We start from the raw sequence: 18,067 nt of genomic DNA, 5'->3' as shown, positions 1-18,067 counted from the left end.
TCAATTAATTATTATTATTATGATAGCTGGCAAATGTTGATTTTTGTAATTCAGGCAGCCCGTCAATGTTTAGCATTCTACTATAAGGAAAAACTCTCTTCTATTTATTTATTCCTTTACTTGTATCAGTTTGGAGTTAATAGATTTCTGTTTTATTAAATCCTTGTAATCTAACACTATCATTATTCATTTTGATGCTCAATCGTTTATAATCTAGTACCATCATTATTTATTTGGATGTTCAAATTGTCCAAAATTTGGCCAAAGGAATTTTCTTCAAACTGGCTATGCCCTTTTGACATATCACCATCATTTTCCAAACACAGCTATAATGTTCTGGTACAATCAGGAGTTCTCGGCTTGTATTTTCTTCACCACAGCTTCGGAATCAGCAGTTTCTCAAGGAGTTCTCTCTTCTTAAGAGGGGTGCTGCTAGCTTGGAACTCCTGGTGCCATCTTAGAACCTTGAGGAGACCATGAACCAAGCCAGTATGCCGAGGATGATAGACCTGAGAGTCAAACAGAGCCTAGGGACTTGGTTATGTCATCAAGCTGGTGAACTCACCTCTGGGTTTCTTGTTTTATGAGACAATACATTTCCTTGTTCTTTATGCAGGGTGAGATATTTCCTCCATATGTGACATATTTCCTCATCATACAGTTTTTCATGAATGGGGTCTTGTTGATTGGAGCCAAAACTGTAACTGATACCCAAGATGCTTGGGCGCCTTCTACACTTCTGAAGCCATGACACCCCTTAGTTCATTTGGAGTTTTAATCAAGTCTGTCCCATGTGATGCAAGCAAAAGTGACATGAGTGGCTGACTTGCTGGGTTATCACAGTTTGGCTCTACATGTTTGCACTCAAATACAAGAAAGTTACGTAAAAGACAAAACTGTGCAATGGCCAACATTGGAGGTGATGCTGTTGAAGAAAGAAGTGTGTTGGTTCCTTTTTCTCAACTGCTACTAACATTCAGTCAGATTCTACTAATTTGAAGCAAAATTATCTCTTGGTCTGATTCCCTTTGTTCTTTGATAACAGAAACTATAGGCATCAGCATGAAGTGTTTCTTTGGTCTGAGTTTGGAACAAAATTGGTTCTTTTTTTTTAATGTTTATTTATTTTTGAGAGAGAGGGACAGAGTGTGAGCAAGAGAGGAGCAGAGAGAGGGAGACAAAACCTGAGGCCAGTTCCGGGCACTGAGCTGTCAGCATAGAGCCCAACAAGGGGCTCGAACTCACTGACTGCGAGATAACGACCTGAGCTCAAGTCAGAGGCTTAACTGACTGAGCCACCCAGGCGCCCCAGGACAGCATTGGTTCTTAAAAAAAAAAAAACAGAAAGAATTTGGACTTGGAGACAGAATAAATGCCAAATGAAATGCTGTTGTTACAAGTGAGGGAACTCCAATTCAAACCAGTTTAAACAAACACACCCAAAAATTAGAGCAAATTCACATTCCAGAATCTATTTTCTAGTCAGAAAGTTCAAGAAGATCCAGCTTCAGGAAAAACTGGATCTAGTAGTTCTAATTATGCAGTTAAGGATCTTCTTCCTTTCTCTCACCTCCCTTTCTCTCCATATTGGCTTCATCCTCAGGTAGGCTCCCCTAGATGGTATCAGCCGCGGTCACTTTTGCCTTAGAGCTAGTGAGCCCAGTGAAAAGGGACTGTCTCTTTCTGGGGTTTCTGGGGAATGATTCTGACTGGCCCAGGGTGGGTCATGTGCCTACCCCTCAGCTGCTGTGCCAGAGGAGTCAGAGGAGTGGGTTACTGGGATTGGCAGTGCCTCAGTCACATGCCAACCAGCCAACGGCAAGGGATTCACAAAGACAGCCCCTAGCAAATCACCTGCAACAGGCCCCTTGTTAAAAAAGAGAGAGAAAGAAAGATGGCAGCGGCTGTTAGAGCTGGAGCCAGGAGGGGAAAAAAAAAGCCTGCAGGGCAAAGTAGAGCTGGCTTGGTTCTCTACAGAAAGGGAGGGTGGATAAAACAACAGGAGCAGAGCACAGAAAAGGAACAGTCTGAGAAGCTGGAAAAGAACCAACCCAGGGAACCTAAGGGACTAAGACTGTCTGAGGATTGGGGAATGCAGGTTCCTGAGGGGCCCGGGAAGAGCAACCCAAAGAGCAAGGAAAGAAGCCAAGTCACAAAGCTCATCTTGAACTAATTATCAGGCCACTAAAAATCTCATTTGTCTTGACATTTTTTTTTAATTACTGGCAAGAAAAGACAAATGTTTTTAAAGGCTGACATAAAATGGTATTCCCTAAAGGAAGTGTCTGAAGGGTTTTATTGTGGCTTTTTTTCCCCTTAATTCTATGAAAGATGATGGAGTCCTACTAAACAGTTTTTATGGGAAAAGTTTAATAAATGTGAAGGATGTACTTCCAGGAGTTCAAATATGGAAAGTTTTAAAATAGAAGAGTGACACAAGCAGCTAATGATCCCAATATGTTAGATTATGCAGGCTGCTGGCACGGGGTTCCAGTTTTTAATCAAATATATAAATTATGAAATATCGTTGCAAAGGATCGCAAGCCTTTGCCCTACAAGGGAATGGTTTGTGCTTCAGTTGACAGGAGAGCTCTGCAGAGTTCATCTTCAGCTGATAAGGGAAGAGGGAGAAGGAGCAGGCAGGCAAGTATCCTTGGCCGATGCAAGGGGACCATCTGGTGCCAAAGCTGGACAGAAGATCGTGCTCCAGCCAAAGCCCCACGCCAAGCAGGAAGGTGTCTGTTCAATACTCTGCCTGTGTGGTCCCTCTCTGCAGGAGAGGTGTTTGTGACGTCTTGTACCAGGGCTTGCGAACACCGTGTTTTTAATACTTGTTCCTGCCCGATAGGTCACCCCTCTGCCACCTCTACTTCCACACTCAGCATAAGCGCTCCCTCTTCCAGGAAGCCCTCGGTGATTCCTTCAGGTGTTCAGAGTCTCCACCTACGGTGTTAATGATTCAGCCCTTGACCAGACAAACTGCACTGATGTCAGACTCTGTGATTTGTCTTCCAAGCAATGGGCAGCTCTCTCCCTCCCTCCCTCCCTCACTCGTTCAGTCTTCATTCATTCCCCAGGCATTTACTAAGCACTTGTTATGCCCCCAGCAGTGTGCTAAGGCATCAGAAATACAACAGTAGACAAAGGAGACATGGCTTCTGCTTTAAAGGACTTAAACTCTATCAGAGGAGAGTAACAAATAACAGATAATCATCTACTCAGATATGAGGGCATAGGGAAATCCAGCCTATGTCCCTTCCCAAGATACCCCAGAGCTCCTTGTCCATAGGCCACAGGCAGGCCTGGTCTTTCCCAGTCACCCACCAGATAGACTCAGCACTGCATTGTCACTGACAGTCTGGAGCTAGATGTGTCCATTCTAATCCTGACTCTGTCGCCTTAGATAAACGGTTTCACTTGTTCCCAAGTCTCTCCACTGTAAAATGAAGATCGTAACAGTATTTACCTTTATAGGGTTGCTCTGAGGAGTACGTGGGTTCATGCATGTTAAAGGATTTAGAACAGCTCCTAGCACATAATAAGTGCTCAGTAAGTATTGGCTGTTAGAATTATTGCCGTTATTTGTATTACCAGCCAGTGGACCCTGGATGATGAGTCAAATGCAACCTACTCTACTCTTGAAAACAGCTATTTTAAAAAAATTCTATGCATAGGGGCACCCAGGTAGCTCAGTCAGTTAAGCATCTGACTTTGGCTCAGGTCATGATCTCACGGTTTGTGAGTTCGGGCCCCACATTGGGCTCTGTGCTGACAGTGCAGAGTCTGTTTGGGATTCAATCTCTCTCTTTCTCTCCCTCTCTCTCTCTGTACTTCCCCCACTCATGCTCTCTCTCTCTCTCAAGATAATTAAATAAACTTAAAAAAATTAAAAATAGAAATTCTGTGCATGTTTCCTAAAGTTCATTAGAAACATCATCGTTAGTTTTCTTATTTCTAATCTCTGAGACATTCTGGCAAATGCCCATGTATGACCTCCCCACTAAGAGGAACATTTCAGCATTTTGCTACACATACACACACACACACACACACACAAACACACGTGAATACAGATACTCTTTCTTTACTGGTAAAGCCAACCAGCCAGGTGGTACCTGTCCTTCATTTGCGCCATGTATATTTTAAGAATGGTGAGTGGTTCCGTTGACCCTCAGCCTCACAGTGGGTCCCCTAAAGTCATAAGCAAGTGCCTAGGGAAATGTTACATTAATAAGATTACAGATTTTATGTCTCACCTAACTCACCTGAGAACCAAAAGCAAATCAGAAATTGAAAGCTCTAGCCACCTCTATTGCACTTTGCTGCTAATAACATATCATTCCAGAGAATCTTCTGGCAATATCTGGTGATATTCTAGAGAAGTGCTTCTCGTGCCTAGTGTTGATGAGAATCACCTGGAGGCTTGTTAAAAGGTGGGTTCTGGTTCAGCAGGTCTGGGCTGAGGCCTGAGACTATGCATTTCTAGCAAGCGCTGGGTGATGTCACTGCTGCTGGCCTGAGGACCACACTTGGAAGAGCAAGACTGGAGGCTGTTAAGGTTGAAAGACCTGGTTAGAAGCCAGGTGAGATGTGGGGAAACTGAGGCCAGGGAGTAGAAGTAGCTTTATCAGAGTCACACGGTGAGCTCAAAGTGCAGCAAGACTGTAAGCCGGGTCTCCAGGTTCCGAGTCAGGCCCCTCCTGAGTGCGCCAACCATGGATGGGGATCTAGTGCCTACAGTGCCAGGCAGTGAGGGCAATGCACGAAGCAGGCCCAGTATCCACAGAAGGGGCCATGTACACCTGCTTCTGGCTTTACTTTTTAAAAACACCAGCAAAACATACCTGTAAGCTGCGTCTGGTCTGTGGGTGGGCAGTTTGCATAACCTTAGACCGGGGTCAGCTACCTTTTTCTGTAAAGAACCAGATAGTAAATAGTTTAGACTTTGCAAGCCATATGGCCTCGGCTACTACTCAATTCTGCTGTTGTAGTGGAAAAGGAGCCACAGACAGTATGTAAACAAATTAGCATGGCTGGTTCCAATAAAACCTTACTTACAAAATCAGGAGGTGGGCCTAATTTGGCCAGTGGGCCCCAGCCTAAGCTGATTAGACATTGGCGGGGGAGGGGGGGAGTCTCTATTTATAGACAGTATGACTTATAAAACAGTTTAAAATGCAATCCGTGGTCTTCAAAATCAGGAAAGTGCTGTCCTCTGAGTTTGCAGAAATGGAGAAGAGAAGCCGAGTGTCTTGTATCCTCACTTCCAAAGTACACATGAAATGAAAACACTACATTCCTACAACAGGGATTCATCTTAGAGTTACAGTATACCTTCAATTTGATAGATTCTCTCCCGAGCCCCCTGCAAAGTTGTTACCTAAGTGGATGGTATGCACAGGGAGGTAAAATCCACATGTGGAAACAACTCATACAAAGAAATCCACCTCAGAGAAGGAGCTCGTCTAAGACATGGTGTTCTTGGCTTCTCAGTTTACAATGGGATGGGGTATGCAAGGTGAATTTCTAAATCAGGGCGACCCATGCATTTCCACCTAGGAACACTGTCATGGCTTGCATCCATGAATGGCATGGAGTCTGTTGGAACCAGAAGTTAAAAGTTATCATTTCCGGGGCGCCTTGGTGGCTCAGCCGGTTCAGCATCCAACTTCTGCTCGGGTCATGATCTCACGGTTCATGAGTTCAAGTCCCGCAACAGGCTCTGTGCTGACAGCTCAGAGCCTGGACCCTGCTTCAGATTCTGTCCCCCTCTCTTCTCTGCCCCTCCCCCACTCACGCCTGCCTCCCTCCTTCCCTCCCTCTCTATCTTTCTCTCAAAAAGTAAAAGTTGTCATTTATTTTCAGAAGTTAAATTCTCACCCCCACCCCACTCTCCCGCAGGGGGTTTTCACACCATACACGACCAGTGTAATTTCATTAAAGAAAATCAATTCAGTAAATTATCACAAATCCTGAAATAGCACATGGTCTGAGAGAGAATGAGCCATGACTGAACCTCGACTACATTCACATTTTTTAAGAAAGCATTTTTCTTTTAAGTGAAAGGGTTTTCAAAATAGAAGCCTGGAAGAAAATGCCAAATAATCTAGATGAAATGCCCACTACTTCAAACGAAAACACCTTGTTTGGGACAACGAAACAGCAGTTTACAGGCTCCAGAGACCTTTCCTATGAACTAATGAGAAGCCCGGTCACCGAGTTGGGAAATACCTGGCAGCCTGCTGCTGACCTCCTTTGATTTTTTTCTTCTGTGTTCAGAGTCCAAAGTGCCTTCTGATGGGGACACATATGTGCTTCGGTCAGGTTGTTGTTAGCCGGTCAACCTGCCAGTTAAAGTGAGATCCTCCAGATTTTGCCCAAACTGTGACTGCTTTCTATTGTCTTGCAAAGGATCCCCTGCCTCGGAAAGCACAGGGCTCTATTCATTAGCCATCCATCCCTATCAGATCAAGGGTGCCCTGGGGACCAATTTCACTCTGGAGTCAGGACATTATTCTCTCTAAGAAACTTCTTTCCACCCCAAAGTTTTAAGGCAATCCCAGCTTTGAACAGAGGTTTCATGTCAAAGGTGGCATCCTTCGTGCTAGGAAACTCTTGGCAAGGAATGGGATAATAAGAAACAGAGCTAATCTGGATCTTGTCGGTTTCATTTATAATGCATAATGAGAGCTATTTTCTCTAATTCTTTAGAATTAGATAGCTTTTTTTTTTTTTTCTAAAAGGTTAAATCATCTGCTGGCAACTGGGCAGGAGCAGTCCAGATGGTTATTCTAACAAATAAATTAGAGACGCCTACCGTATCAGGCTTCCTTTCTATGGGGGATGAAGAGGGGTGAGCATGTCTACCTTACCTCAAGGCCAGACACCTGCGTTCTCCCCTTCTGTGAACACTAACCGCAGGGCTGCGGGGAAAGGTTAGAGAAGAGGAAAAATGGCCAACATTGTAACTCAGCATCAAAGGTGTCAGTCCTACTGTTACTTAGAGAGAGGATCTTTCTGAGGATCCTAAACACTAGGACACCATTCAGACACTCTGCTCACGGTACCCATGCCTCTGCTGCCCTGGTATCTTGGCACCACTGGCAGACTAGTATAGGGAAGGAAAAAATTCCTTGTCCCTCTATACATCTTAGGTTCATTGGCTGGGGCCAATGAATCAAACTGAAAAAGGATGGATTACGAAGAGTAAAGAAAAGGGGCACCTGGGTGGCTCAGTCGGTTAAGCATCCGACTTTGGCTCAGATCATGATCTCAAACGCAGGTTTGAGTCCTGTGTCCGGCTCTGTGCTGATGGCTCAGAGCCTGGAGCCTCCTTCGGATTCTGTGTGTCTCCTTCTTTCTCTTCCCCTCCCCCACTCATGCTCTGTTTCTCTCTGTCCCAATAAGAAAGAAACATAATTTAAAAAAAAAAAAAAAGAAGAAGAAGAAACTGCACAGCAGTTTGCAAAGAAAAATGTGGCCCAGGGAGGTGGCTAGATGAATGAGGCTTATAGATCATCTTGGTCTAAACAAAGGAAAAGGGGTTTGGGGCTCCTGGAAGGGAGAGGCAAGTTGGGAAGGTGAGCAGAAATGTAAAGAAGGATTGTTTAGTGAGGTTTGTTATGCAGAATTTAGTCCACACTTTCTCCACTGATAAGAGTTAATGGGTCCTTCTCTTACTATTACAGGTGAGGAAGACATCTTTACAAATACAAATTTACTTTATAAGTGTGGATTTCCTTTTGTGCCCTGCTTTAACAGCTATTCGGTCATCTGTTTGTCCTCACTGGCCTGTAGCTCGTTTTGGGTGGCACCTATTCTGGTATATTTCATTAGGTAAGGGCTTTTTTTGAGCCAGGGCTCCCTTTCAGAAGCTAGGGCTCCCAGTTCTCCTTGGGGGTTCTAGATATGAAACAGAGGGAACACTGGCCTATGAGGCAGAGTCTGCACTTGGATCTGAGCTTTCCTACTCCCTGGCAAGTCACGAGATCCGTCTAAACCTCAACAGCCCCCTGTGAAATGGTGGTGATCCCACCCATCCTCTCCCTGCCCCCACCCCCCCAGGACTGCTTTGGATCACATGGGATAGCAGATAGGAAAGACTTGTGAAAATGATAAAGAGCCCTATTCATGGAGGGTCTGCTTGTTTGATATTCCCAGAACTATCAGCTCTCTCCTAATGCAGTTTGAGATGAACACTCTTTCAGGAGCACCCAATGGGCTAGCTCAGGCATGTTCAAACATGTTTGAACCATTAATATTGATGAAATTTATACAGTCTCCGTATACATGAAATGAAATAAAAGATTAGCAGGAGGAGGGGAGCTAGAGACCCCCCCCTTCTGTTCATCTTATGCCTCAAACTGATGCAACATCAGACATCTCCCCACAGACCCCAGGGCTCCCAGGCAGCCAGGGGGAAGCTCCAGACCAGACCTCACCATCAGGCTCATCCCCAGCTAGTGGCCACTTCACAAACAGGCAGGAGCTGAAGCCCTCTGTGTCCAGGCTGGCTCTGGAAACCCCTTGAGGAAGGACATGGACAGGAGTGGGAAGGCACAGCAGGCAATCTGACCAAACAATCCATGGGGTGATGAATAGCAGAACGAAGGGAAATTTTCCTACATTTGTTCTTCCTAACCAAGTGGCAAGCTGGGACAGTATATTGGCCCTGGAGCTGCCGGCTGCCAGACCAGTTTCGCGGTCTTTCAGGTAGTGGATCAGGGCCTCTATCCCACTCAAGATGACAGTGTCAGGAAGGAAACCAACAATGAAAATGGCCTGGAGAAAACCTGCGGGTGACCAACCTTCATGCCTGAACAGTAGACAACAAGATTCTACACATGACACACAATCGCAGGTCCTGGCCTCAGGTAACTGGCAGGGACTTGCTCAGTCCCCGCTCATCCCCAAAACTGACAGACTCCCTCCCTCAACCCCCACACCTGGAAAAACAAGCTCAAAACAATTGTGTTCATTTTTCCTTGTCTGTGTCATTGCAGATCATTAGATACTAAGTGTGGAGCAAAGGAAAATTTTAACAGGGAAAATGTCAGGGTGGTTCAGGAGAAAGACATTATTGTCAGCAATACAGCCTAGAAATAGCGTGTCCAGGGTCCCTACCACGGCCTTGGGTTTTGCCTACACTGGAGTAGGTGTTATTAACTCCTTTGTGCAAATGTGTCTCTGCATTTCATAGATGATGTGCCATAGGGATTTTACACGAGGAGACTGAGGCCCTGAGAGAAATGTGATTTGCTCAAAACCCACGGCTAGGAGGTAGCAGAAATGGGACTAGAACATATTTTCCTGGCTTCTGGTCACGAGACATTCCTCTTTCTTTAAAAATTTTTTAAAATGTTTATTTATTTTTGAAAGAGGAGGAAGGGGAGAGAAAGAGAGGGAGACACAGAATCCGAAGCAGGCTCCAGGCTCCGAGCTGTCAGCACAGAGCCCGACATGGGGCTCAAACTCAAGAGCCATGAGATCATGGCCTGAGCTGAAGTTGGATGCTTAACTGACTGTGCCACCCAGGCACCGCAAGACCTTCCTCTTTAAGAATGGTGGTAGCGGGCGCCTGGGTGGCTTAGTCGGTTAAGCGTCCGACTTTCGCTTAGGTCATGATCTCGCGGTTCGTTGGTTCGAGCCCCGCGTCGGGCTCTGTGCTGACTGCCAGCTCGGAGCCTGGAGCCTGTTTCAGTCTGTGTCTCCCTCTCTCTCTGACCCTCCCCTGTTCACGCTGTCTCCCTCTCTCCTAGAAATAAATAAAACATTTAAAAAAAAAAAAAAGAATGGTGGTAGCGACTCCTGCAATAAGTAGCAATTACTAAGGATGATGTCATCACTAGTTTTGTTATTTCATCATTTTTTGAACAAAGTTCGGAGAATTTAATTGAGGTAGATTGGCAAAGGAAGAATTAATCCTTAAAATGAAACACTTGTTTTTCTCGTTTTATTGTAATTCGTCACTAGACTCTCCCTGTGATGCCGTGTGGTGCTCCACTCTCAGTTTGTTTTTTAAACAAAAATCACACCACCACAAGTAGTTTAATCGACATTGAGCCTGGTCCCTGCTGATGGATCGAATCCCTGTGTTAGCCAGAGTTTGAGTGCTGTGAAAACATCACGATGGGCACAGAATCCACACCAAAAAACTGACTGGCCCAAGGAAGTACTTCTAAGCACATCTAAGTCATACACCTCAACTAGAACATGTAACAAAGGCAGAAAAAACAGCCAGCGACCCTGGCAGACCTGGCCACATTCAAGGCACACGCTGAGGGTCCCATAACCCTGAACATAGTTCACCCAAACCAAAGTGTAGAGGCAAGTTAAGGGCCTAGAACATTCTGTCATGTTGTCTTCCAGGGAGCAGCTACTTAAGAGGTTTTGCTTATGTCTCTCAGCAGGAAAGTAATTTGGGAGAGGAACTTGGACACTTTGTGAACTCTCTGGCCCAGTTAGGAAGATGAGGCTCATGAAACTGGCATGGGGGTGATGGGTGATGGGCTGCTTGTCTTTGTCCCAGGTATGTAAGGGTCTATTCCCTGGTGGTCTTCTCTCTACTCTGAGGTCCTGAGGACTGTGGCCTATTCATGGCCCAGCATGGTGAATGGCGCTTGATCATCACTCACCTGGTCCACTTCAGTTCCATCCCAAATGGTGTCCATTCCTGCCCCCACCATGACACACTCCCCTCAAGGTGATGCTCCATATGCATTAGCTCAAGTCACTCTCTACTTAGGGCCTGATGATATCTCCCTATAGAATAACACTCAGCCTGTAAGACCTGGTATATGTCAACCTCTGTGACTTCTTCTCCTACCACTCCCTTCCTTGCTCACCATGCTCCAACCAACCATTCATGCCTTTCCATGTTTGCCTGAGATGTAACACACAAAGCCTATCACAGCCTCAGGAACGCTGCTCTTGCTCTCCTTCCGTCCGCAGGTTGTCACATGGCTGGCTCCGGCATCACTCAGGTATCACCTCTTCATAGAAGCCCAATTTATCCGAAAGTCTCATCCCCAGTCATTCTATGTTATATCCCTATAAGGGAAAAATTCCTCTACACCAGCTAAAGGAAAACTATTTTCCCAGGTCAGTATACACACCACCCACTTCTGTGACCAGAAGGGTGGCTTTTTTTCCCCATATTGACCAATTCTCTCACGCCAGCTAGATGTCCTATAATTTAACTCAATTCTGACACTAACGGGAGTTAGTGCAGATCTCACAAGGTAATCAGTCCCACAAGACTAACCCCAACCCAGACATCAATCACACATCCCAGGTTGTCACCTGTATTCCCAACCAACTGGATATAAATCAGTGTTCCCACAATCTTCAACTTGGGTTTGATTATTTCCTAAAATGGTTCACAGAACTCATGGAAACATTTACTTTTACAGGTTTATTAGGAAGGATATGATGAAGAGATACATAGGGCAAGGTCCGGGAGGGTCCCAAGTGTAGGAGTTTCTGTCCTTGTGGATTAGGGGTGTGCTACCTTCCCATTGACCTGGAAGCTGTCTGAACCCTGTATATTGGGAATTTTTATGGAGGCTCTATCATGTAAATATGCTCCAATATAAACCCAATTTCCAGCCCCTCTCCCTCTCTATAGAACGGCAGGTGGGCCTAAAAGTACCAAGTATGTATCCATAATAACAACCTCACAGAGTTGCTGTTAACGTTAAGTGAATTTTTGGGCAAAGAGTACAGAACTGAGTGTGGTGTATAGCTAGCATCACATAAGTAAATACATGATCTTGTTTTGTCCAGCAACCAACTCTGAGATGGACATATTAGTATTCCTACTTTGTAGAAGAAGAAACTGAAACGGAGAAATGGCAGAGCTGTTCCATGACTACTCATCATGTATTAGAATCCAAGGTTTCTGCCAGTGATGGCAGGGAGCTGGCTCTCCATCTCCCAAGGGGCCTCATCATTTTCCCTTGCCCCTTGCTCTCCCATCTTCTGATCTTGTCTCCTACATGCTGCATCATGGGTTGCACACACAAGCCATTCAGAGCAATAACCTGAATTCCAGGCATTCAAGTTAAGTTAAAATTATACCCATGTGATCATAATTTATAACACTTGGCAGAGACGCTGTGAGTGGGGCTCAGGCCACATCCCACCATCCAACATGGTTTAAACATTTTTATTACTTGCCAACAATGAGAAATATTGAGTCTCCACATAGAGCATCTAAATGCTTATACTCTGTTGAAAAAATCAGAAGTTCCAGCCATATCTACCTTCAGGGACCTGCCTCCCATCCCACTGACCCTTTGCCCAGGGTGTCTACTGTCACTTGAACTGACACAGCCATTTTGAGATGGACTGCTCTCACACTTTCCCTTTCTCCCCTCACCCCACCTCCCAAGGAATTCTATTCTGGTGCCCTTGCCACAGGAGCCTTGTTAGAAAATATCCATTTTATCAGGTTACATCCTTGCTCTAAACTCCTGACCCTTTGTACAACTTAATGTCTGAATTCTCTACTGGAACACTGGGGCCCCAGCCTGGCCTCCAGCTACCCATCCAGCCCTCAGTTCTTTCCACCTACTTCAAAGCCATCTTAAATGATAATCATATCCTAATGGGGAATGCAGACCAACCAACAAATGAAGAAACAGGATTATAGAAGAGCTATGAAATTGCTGCCCAGGGTAGTGTCATAAATGATCATGGGTGGGTCAGCTTAAGGTAGAGCCATCTGGGAAGGCCTTTCAGAGGAGGTGGCCTTTGAGCTGAAACCTGGGAAGATAAGTAGAGTTGTCTGATGTGTGGTCCCAAAGGCTCATTCAGGTTGCTTGGGGTGGTAGATTCCAAAACAAATCCAGTCCTTCATGTCTTCCTATCATCTTCACAGCCCTTGCAATGTGACTTTGCTGCCCCTTCCATCAAGAGGTAGAGTTTAGGGGGTTCCTGGGTATTTCCCTATCAAATTGCTTTGGCACCTTTGTTGAAATTAATTAATCATATGTATGTAGATCTATTTTGGACTCTCTCTGTCCCACTGATCTGTATGTCTATCCTTCACCAATACTACTCTCTCTTAATTGCTATGATTTTATAGTAAGTCTTGCAACCAGATAGTGTACATCTTCCAATTTTATTCTTCTCCAAAATTGTTTTGGTTAACTCTAGATTACTTGCTTTTCCACATAAACTTTAGAGCCAGCTTATGAATTTCCACCAAAGCGTCTGGTGGAATTTTGGCTGGGATTGCGTTGAATCTGTACAGCAGTTTGGGGAACATTGTCATCTCAACAATATTGAGTCATCCAATCCATGAATATAGTATATCATTCCATTTATGTAAGTCTAATTTCTCTTAATGCAAATGTCTTTCATTGCAAAAGTCTTGGATATCTTTGGTTAAATGTTTTCTAAATTGTTGGTGATACTGTAATGTCTAAAAATTTCATTTTCCAATTTGTTCTGCTAATATATATGAACACATGATTTTGTTTAACGTTAGCTGGAAGCTACTTACATCTGCCCTGCACATGTGTTTTCCATGTTCAGCCAGAGGCATTAAGGAGAATAAGAAGAATTGGGGGGTTTCCCCTTCTCTAGTTCTCTTCTATCCAGGACTCCACTGTTGCTATTCAGTGGTCACTGTAGCCCCACAGAAATTACCTCTGGTTCCCAGGCGTAAAACAATGTTCCCAAAACTTTGGAGTTTTAGCTACTGTTCATTTCACCATGACTGTACCTCACCTTCAAGCTAAAACCACAAAAACTGAAAACTACTCAATGATGGTCTCTTCTTTCAAGTTTTGACTCTCTTCAAAATCTGTCCACTTTAATGCACCTTCCAGAGGCTTCACATACTGGTTTTTGTATTTTATCCAGAGTTTACAGGTGTTCTCTGAGGGAGGACCAGCTATCAGGAGCCTACTCTGCCATCCTGGAAGTGTAACTCGTTGTTGATCTTAATGGCTCTGGCTAAACAAATATTAAAAAACAAACATATCCTCAAAAAAGTATAATAACAAGTGTTGTCAATGATGTGGAGAAATTAGAACTCTTGTGCTTTACTGGTAAGAATTAAAATGGTACAACCATTTTGGAAAGCAGTCTGGCAATTCCTCAAAATGTTAAACAGCATTACCACAGGATCCAGGAATTGTGTTGCTGGACGTATACCCAAGAGAACTGAAAGTAGACACTCAAGCAAACACTTGTACACCACTATTCAAAACAGCATAATTCACAATAGTCAAGAGATGGAAAAAACCTGTGTCCACTGATAGGTGCATGTGTTTAAAAAAATGTAGTCTATACATTCAGTGGAATGTTTTTCAGCCATAAAAAGGAAGGAATTTCTGGTACATGCTGTTTTCTAGGGCTATCACAACAAAGTACCACAGACTGAGAGGCTTAAACAACAGAAATTTATTTTCTTCAGTTTTGGAGGCTAAAAGTCCAAGGTCAAGGTGTTGGTAGGATTGGTTCTTTCTGAGGACCATGAAGGAAAGATCTGTTGCAGGCCTCTCTCCTTGGGTTCCAGATGGTCACATTCTCCCTGTGTCTTTACATGGACTTCCTTCTGTATGTGTCTGGGTCCAAATGTTCTCTTCGTGTAAGGACATGAGTCATACTCCAACAGCCTCCTCTTAATTGAACCACCTCTGTAAAGACCCTCTCTCCAAATATTCTGAGGTGCTGTGGGTCAGGACTTTAACATATGAATTCTAGCAGGGGACACCATTCAGCTTATAATATGCTACAACATGGATGAACTTGGAAAATATTAAGCTAAGCAAGTAAGCCAAACCCAAAAAGACAAATATTATGTGATTCCGCTTATATGAGGTGGTCAACGTAGTCAAATTCATGGAGACAGAAAGTAGAATAGAGGTTTACAGGCTGGGAGGAGATGGAAATGGGGAGTTAGTGCTGACTGATTATAGAGTTTCTGTTTGGGATGAGGAAAAAGTACTGGAAATTGATGGTGGTCAATTTTATTCACAGCAACATTGTAAATGTACTTAATGTCACTGAGTTATTAGCCTAAAAATGGTCAAAAGAGTACATTATGTTTTATATATATAACCACAATAAGAAAGTATAATTTTATTTTTAAAAATCTACAAAAAGAAATTATTACCTTAGGTTTCTTCACCACCTCTGAAAACAGGTGGAATACTAGAGGGTATTTCTAGTTTTTTGCTTACTGATAAAAGAGATTTCAATTTTCTGTTGTCTTTTCCCTCTTTGAATTATGCACCTCAATACAGTGATACCAAGCATTATTTTAAGACAAGAGGCAGGTTCTTAAAGGCAAAATGAGAACAAGGAAACAGCTTCTGGACAAGTCTGTTAAAAATGAGATTAAAGTCAGGGCGTCGGTTGAGACAGTGGGTCATCAATAACCCAGGCACTTAATTTAAATAGTTTACTAGCAGTTTCCAAGGTGGTCAGCTGGGTGTCCCTTTGCCCCAGTAAAATACCATCTTCTGGGTTGGAGACCTAGAAAAATGCTTTATCTCTGTGTCAAATGACATCATTACACCCAGCACAAAATGCCGTGGACCTACGAGTTTCACTTAAGAGGACAAGCCATTCTCATTGTGGGCAGCACTTCACGGGCGAAGCATTTCAGACTCTTCATTTAATATGCTTGGGGCGACTGGGTGGCTCAGTCAGTTAAGCGTCCGACTTTGGCTCAGGTCATGATCTCACAGTTTGTGGGTTTAACAGAGCCCGTTTCTGATCCTCTGTCTTCCTTTCTCCCTCCCCTGCTCATGCTCTCTCTCTCTCCCTCTCTCAAAAATAAGTAAACATTGCCAAAAAAATTTTTTATTATATTTACAAGAAGCTTGAGAGAATTACAACCATCCCCATTGAACAGGTGAGAACACTAAGGCCCCAGCCCTCTTCCAGGAGTCTACACATAGCTTAGTATCTGGAAAGTCTACATGTAAGTTATCTGAGAAAAGCTTTTCAGCCTCTCCTCTGTGGAGTTCAAAATAACTGCCTTTTATTTCCACTGGTGAAAGAAAAGAGGATATAGCTGATGGAGTTACATGGAATATATGCCTATATTGTACCCTTGAGTACTTGCCTTCCAACCATCATCAGTATACTGAGTGACTTCAAGCAAATCACCTCACTTCTGCACGCTCAGGTTTTCTCAAGTGCAAGATGGAGTGATAATAGAACTTGCCTGAAACACAGTCAGCACTCAATAAAGATGAGCTGGTATTAGTATCACAATGGTGATTAGTCTCATGCTCTCAGTAGAATACCAAGTGCTTTAAGCATATTATTATCTACTTGATGTATTTCTACAGATTGACATCTATCTATTAATATCCATCTATACCATCTAACTCAGCCACCTCAGCAACTCTGCTGAGTAGAGTTATCTCCACCATATAGGAGGGGAAACTGAGGCCTGATACATTAAGTAACTTACCCAAAGTCACAGGGTGTATTGGTTTAGAAGTGGAGGGGGGTAGAAGGAGCTGTGGCTCTGAAGACCTGGTTCCAACACTGGTTTGTGATTGTCACCAAGTTATTTTCCCTTCTCCAACCTCAGTTTTGCTCATCTGGAAAATAGGAATAACTAATCTCTGCCTTTTCTGCATACTTGCTGTGGATACCAGCTGACTTTGTGATGACCAAAGAGTATTCCAGCTTCCTGGGGGGGTCCACATTTGTTGTCTTCCTGGCTGTGCCCCCAGTTCCTCACACTTTGAATGGGTCATGGTAGGTGCTCAATCAAAAGTAGCTAGATGAATGGGCCAATTAATTGTTTTTGCTTCCATGGTTTCTCAGGGCAGAAGTTTCCTGAGTAATTCCCCAAACCCCAGCAATCCTGTGGTCCTCAGAACCTGAGAGAATGGTCCCAGTATTTGTCCCGGGTATATCTGTGATTCCAAAGTGAAAAAACCAGATCCCAGTTTCCAGGAGGGATTAGGACACCTTAATGCCAGCCTGACTGTGCCAGAGGGAGGAATAGTTGGTATTTTTGCAAAGGCTGAGGTGGTTGGGCCTGCTCAGCAGGAGCGAAAAGTCCCGGGAGTGTCTCATAAACTGAATATCAGTTGCATTCACATCCTTATTTTGGTGGTTCGGAGCTCAGCGCCCCTTTTGAAGGCCACGTTAGGTCAGACTGAGCGTTCTAAGTCACTCGCTGACTGCCCTGTGACTGTCCCTGTATTCAACTTGCGTTCTTCCTACTCTGCTCAGCAGAGATTAGATTCTCATTAGTTCTCTACTGTGTCTTGGAGGAAGCATGTATCTGGTGATGAATCATGCCTGGAAAAATGAAGAAAACTCTCCAGAGGCAGCCATTTATTTGTCTGCAGATAAAACTGCAAAGGAAACTAATTAAGGCTTTTATTTTTAATTTAGTTCAATTTTGAAATGCTCCATTACTGAGAGCCCAAAGGAATGTGCTTCCAGTATCCTGATGGCTGGAGCAGCCAACCCAGGAGAGAAAGGAGCTGGGAATCAGGGGAGCCACAGACACCCTCCAGAGACAGGCGACAAGGTCCTGAGGGGGGAGCAGGAGCTTCCTGCCTGCAGCCGCCCAGCTCTCCCGGTCACTGAGATGCTCACTCCCTGTACCAGTATTATGCCCAATCATTGCAGTGCACAGATGCAGCTCCCAATTCTGCCCCTTATTAGATGTTTAAGCTGGACAAGAGGCTTAGCCCTTTTGAGCCTCGGGTTTTTTATCTATTAAGAGGGATAAGGACGCTTGCCTACATCAGAGTTGTTCTGAAAATTTAGATGCTATGTTGGTTGACAAAGCAACTTTGCAAATGGAGATGTGCTTCTCAGAGTGGGAGCATTCTTTTATTGTGTTGTAGCTCCTCCTTCCCACCTCTACCTCACCTCCTCCAAAGGTCCTTCCCACCTCTACCTCACCTCCTCCAAAGGTCTTTCCCACCTCTACCTCACCTCCTCCAAAGGTCCTTCCCACCTCTACCTCACCTCCTCCAAAGAAACCATGAGCTCTTCCAGGACGAGGTCCATGTCTTGCATAAGGACAAAACACAGCTCAGAATGAGGTGCTTTGAAAACCATTATCTCTGGG

Source organism: Crocuta crocuta, unplaced genomic scaffold, assembly GCF_008692635.1.
Source record: "Crocuta crocuta isolate KB4526 unplaced genomic scaffold, BGI_CrCroc_1.0 scaffold184, whole genome shotgun sequence".
Classification (NCBI taxonomy): domain Eukaryota; kingdom Metazoa; phylum Chordata; class Mammalia; order Carnivora; family Hyaenidae; genus Crocuta; species Crocuta crocuta.
The sequence above is the reverse complement of the archived record's forward strand: the minus strand, read 5'-3'. Positions refer to the sequence as shown.